At 36.8% G+C, this 5,000-nt stretch overlaps 1 long non-coding RNA gene across 1 annotated transcript in view; it reads left to right on the top strand.

Moving 5' to 3' along the window:
* LOC137637989 (uncharacterized) overlaps positions 1–5,000 on the top strand; it is a 227,198-nt gene that overhangs the window by 119,407 nt on the left and 102,791 nt on the right. The window lies entirely within an intron of this gene.

A 5,000-nucleotide genomic window follows, 5' to 3' on the forward strand; every position in this document is an offset into this window, starting at 1 on the left:
AATGGAAGGCTACTCTTTGTTGTCTCCGCAACGGTCACACTCGGATGACACACGAGTTTCTGCAGGCTGGCTAACACCAACCATATTGCGACGACTGTTTGATACCCTTGACAGTGAGGCATTTGTTGACTGAATGCCCCACTTATACCACAGAAAGAAATAGATATCTGTTTGAGGATCATGGTGAAGATGGCAGGTTCATCCTTGCCAAGGTCCTTGGACATAATGTGTCGTACAGTATTAGTGGCATTTTTTAATTTATATCAGAAGCTGGTCTTCTTAAAGCTATTTAACTTTTATAACATTTACTTTACTGGTTTTAATTGAATATTCTTTTAATTTTTATTTATAATAAACGATATCGGCGTCAATGACCTTCGATGTCAGGATACCAGAGAACTTCAAGTCATTCATTCATTCATTCATCATAGCAATGGCCTCCCTTCCTTCGTGGATGTCCTGGTCTTGACTGCTAAGCATGCTTTCAACACCACTGTCTAAACGAAACCCACAAACATAGGCCTTTGCTTGAATGGGGAAAGTGAATGTCTCATTAAATAGAAGACTACCATCCGAGTCTATGTTCGTCTTCCATTGTTCTTTCTGGACGGAGACCCACAAGGAACTGGATAGGATTATCCAGGTCCTTATGAACAACGGCTACTCCAAGATATAGGTCAACCGATAGGTCAAACTTGCTATGGATAATTGGTACTAAATTGTGCCCAGCAACATGAGAAGCACCTGCAACGTCAACTTGTACTACAAGGGCTTAATGCATAAGTAGTACTAGGAAGATGAGAAGGCTATGAAGTAGATTCTCAGTTTCTGCTAGTGTAGAAATTAAATTGAGATCAACTTGATATTTTATTATCAAACAATAAGGAAATCCCTCATAATGAATAACAATTCAGTCCCTCCTGTGCAGGACTCTGAATTCTAATGTCGGGTTTTCTTACCAATGCTCAGTCCATGGATGCAACAGCCATTATATTGGAATGACGACGACGAGACATTCTAAACGTTTATCCTGCCATGTTCAGCAGAGTGCTATTAAGTTGCGCAACTCCTGGTACACAAGAAAAGGATAAAAAGAGAAGACATCACTGGAAATTCCAAGATCATCGGCAACACCGCAAACAGCAGAAGACTAAGGATCCTAGAGGCCTTGTTCATACAGCAGGTAAAGCCAAACCTCAACACTACACAAAATTTTCCTTCTCCCCTCCTGCCATAGGGAACACCAACCAACCCCTCGTCAACATTGACAGTCATGAGGACGATCAGCGACCCGAAAGCCTGCCTGTGACTGAAGTTCTCCTGCAGCTTGAGACTCACTGGACATGGAGCTGAACGGCAGAAAAGCTTTCCTGATGCCAAGCTCCACTCAGGGAGCGCCTCGGGCAATCAGCGCCCAGCACTAGGAGCCCAGCCAGATTACTCAGACCCCGCCTAACTCCGACAACCGTAAGTGTAGCAGCAGTTTAATTGTGACGGATTCCCTTCTGGCGAGTGCCACAGCCATTGGGAGAGATGCTCCGTCCCAGACTCGGTACTGTACTGCCTCCGCTCTAGGGGACCAATCAATGACTAGCGCCGAAATTGACTACCACTCGGACACGTATGAATAGAGCCAGGCCCCATTTACTTTGTTCCACTTCTAGCCCAAAGATGAGATGAGACATCCGGCACCCTCTCAAAATGCGTTGCAGCTGACTCTTTTGTACCCGGATTATGATACTATTAGTAAAATTTTAGTAAAATCTTAAAATATTTCTATATTTTGCTCCCCTACCTACCGTTGACCAACATAGCACAGCTACTGGCGGCATGCAGTACTGTTAAGAAAACGAACATTAGAGCAATTGAAAAGCTTAACTACATTATTATTATTATTATTATTATTATTATTATTATTATTATTATTATTATTAACTAAGCTACAACCCTAGTTGGAAAAGAAGGATACTATAATCCCAAGGGCTTTAACAAGGAAATCAGCTCAGTGAGGAAAGGAAATAAGGAAACAGAATAGTGTGCCTGAGTACACCCTCAAGCAAGAGAACTCAAACCCTTATAGTGGAGTAAAACCATGGCACAGAGGCAATGACACTACCAAAGCCTATAGAACAATGGTTTGATATTGAAGTGTCCTCCTAGGAGAGCTGCTTACTGTATCAAAAAGTCTTCTACCCTTACCAAGTGGAAAGTAGCCAGCTGAACAAATAGGGCAATTATTCGCCCCTTGAGTGAAGAAGATTTTTTATTCAGTTATTGTAGTGTTGTCAGTGTATGGGGAAAGAGAGGAATGTGTAAAGGATGTGCCTGATTATTCGGTATACATGTAGACAAAGAAAAAAAAGAGCCGTGTCCAAAGAAAAAGATCCCATGTAGTACTGCGTGGCCAGTCAAGGGACCCAGAACCCCCTAGCGTTAGTATCTCCAGGAAATTGTTTCGCCACTAAAACCAAAAATATTTAAGGGAAGAGTGGGAAGAGAATTGATGTTGAATGATAGTTAAAGGTAACAACAATGGAAGTTGTTGGGAAGAACCGTTTATTCAGTATGTGAGTGGAAAAGGGTATGTAGAAATGATAAAAAAGTTGAAAATGAGACGGTAAAGATTTATACTGTATAAAAGCAAGAAAGGCTTGATTGCTTGCATGATAGGGGTAGATAACGCAATATGTAGGTTACATATCAGCTCGAAATTAATTTATAAATCACCGTACATACTCGTGTAATAAAAACAGACATAATAACACTTTTTGTAGATACAGAAATAATAAACGAAAGAAACCAATGCTAAATATTCATTGTTTGTAAAACACGAATACACCGTTTTCTCCATTGCTTTTCAACTAGCAAAAAAGCCGTGTGCAATTGAGCATTCATTTGAGTGTTGCTCCTTTGCGAACACTTTGCAAAAGAGAGATAACCCAATAGGCTGGCTGTTTCAGCAACTTCAGATCGAAGGCTTCGTTATCAGCGGCAAAAGCGCCACTTAGAGGCACATCCGAACTGAAATGCCTCCCGTAACTATCATTCCGGCGTTTTGAGTGTCATTTACATGCGGCTGCATGCTGATCGCAGGATGTAAAACGAGTTCCTAATTAGACGCTGCGAGATGAAAAGAAATTCGACGATTTCGACGCTAATGGGGGGAGGGGGGGATTTGTTTTTCAATAGGGACGTATATACAGTATGTAAGTTGACTCACGCTTTCATATTAATTCTCGAAAAATTATTGCCCCTTTTATGAAAAGAAGAAACTAAGTCTTTCTCTTTGCTCTGGACGATCATGAATAGTACCTTTGTCAGTTTTTAAGAATTAGGTTTCATGATAATCCCAAATTTATTTTTGATTTTTTTCTTATGACTTGGTTGTTAATTTTCATTATTCACCAAGCAGTCTCTCTCTCTCTCTCTCTCTCTCTCTCTCTCTCTCTCTCTCTCTCTCTCTCTCTCTCTCTCTCTCTCTCTCACAGTATATAATTTATGTATATATATATATATATATATATATATATATATATATATATATATATATATGTATAATATATACATATATATATATGTATATATATATGTATATATATAATATATATATATATATATATATATATATATATATATATATATATATATATATATATATATATATATTTAAATATAAATTTGTGTGTATGTATACTCTATGTCTATACAGTATATGTAATCAAATATTCCTTTCTGAGTGAGGATACCTTAACGTGGTGGAAGAGTTTGCGTATTGCATTGGTCAGCAAAACTTTACTAGTCAGGGTCACCCATACTAGGTTGGTTTGCAGTGAGCGATCAGATGAAAACCTCCCATCATCACCAATCCGCACTGACCAGAATGGTAATGAAAATTGACATGTCTGAGGCCTTTGTCCTGCAGTTTACTAGAAACGACTGCATTTGTTTTTTAGTGTACACACAGTATATTGTACCTTCTAAATGTTGGTGATAATAGTGCTATATTCCTTCTCTACATACGCACACGCACGTGTTTTTTTATCTATCCTATAGGATCTATTGGTCACTTTAGGCTGGATGCATTGTAATAGCTACTATGTCCCTTATAACGTTTCAAAGTCCATTTATTCGGGATGCATAACAACAAAGCCAACAGTCCAAATGAAAAAGCCCCGATTCCCGTGATGAGATTCGAACACTGCATGCGTATTTATTCTAAACCGTTTGACCAATATAGATCGGTATAAAAGACTTTAATAGACTTGAAAAAGATTGTGATTTTTTAGTGTTAAAAGCGACAAGAAGAATACCTTGCGATGACTGGATACGTTAGTTTGATGTAGGGGAAAGTAAGATATTTCCTATCCACGTTGCTACCATAGGGGGCAGTGCCGCCATTGTACCTCACACCGTGTTCTCTAGGTAAAATTTCTTTAGCCCTTAGTTCGATTACTTTATATCGCTTTATTTTATCTACGTTCCCAATTCTTTTCTTCCATTTTCTCACTGGTTTCAGAGCCGGGCCATGTAGCTTACATTCATGTGATTCATGAATGTAATAGTCTTTTTGCGTAAGAATCCGTTTAAGATAGAGATGACTGACTGTGCAGTAAAGGTTTGATGAACCGACGCTGATGAACTTTATGTGTATGTACATATAATGGGGAATGTAATTGTTTTTATTTGGATAAAAGGTTCATTTACGGTTTAACAGTGAAGATATATATACATACATATATATATATATATATATATATATATATATATATATATATATATATATATATATATATGTATATATATATATATATATATATATATATATATATATATATATATATATATATATATATTATATATATATATATTACAGTGTATATGTATATATGTATATATATATACAATATATATATATGTATATATATATATATATATATATATATATATATATATATATATATATATATATATATATATATATATATATATATATATATGTA

This window comes from Palaemon carinicauda, chromosome 3, assembly GCF_036898095.1.
Source record: "Palaemon carinicauda isolate YSFRI2023 chromosome 3, ASM3689809v2, whole genome shotgun sequence".
Taxonomy (NCBI): domain Eukaryota; kingdom Metazoa; phylum Arthropoda; class Malacostraca; order Decapoda; family Palaemonidae; genus Palaemon; species Palaemon carinicauda.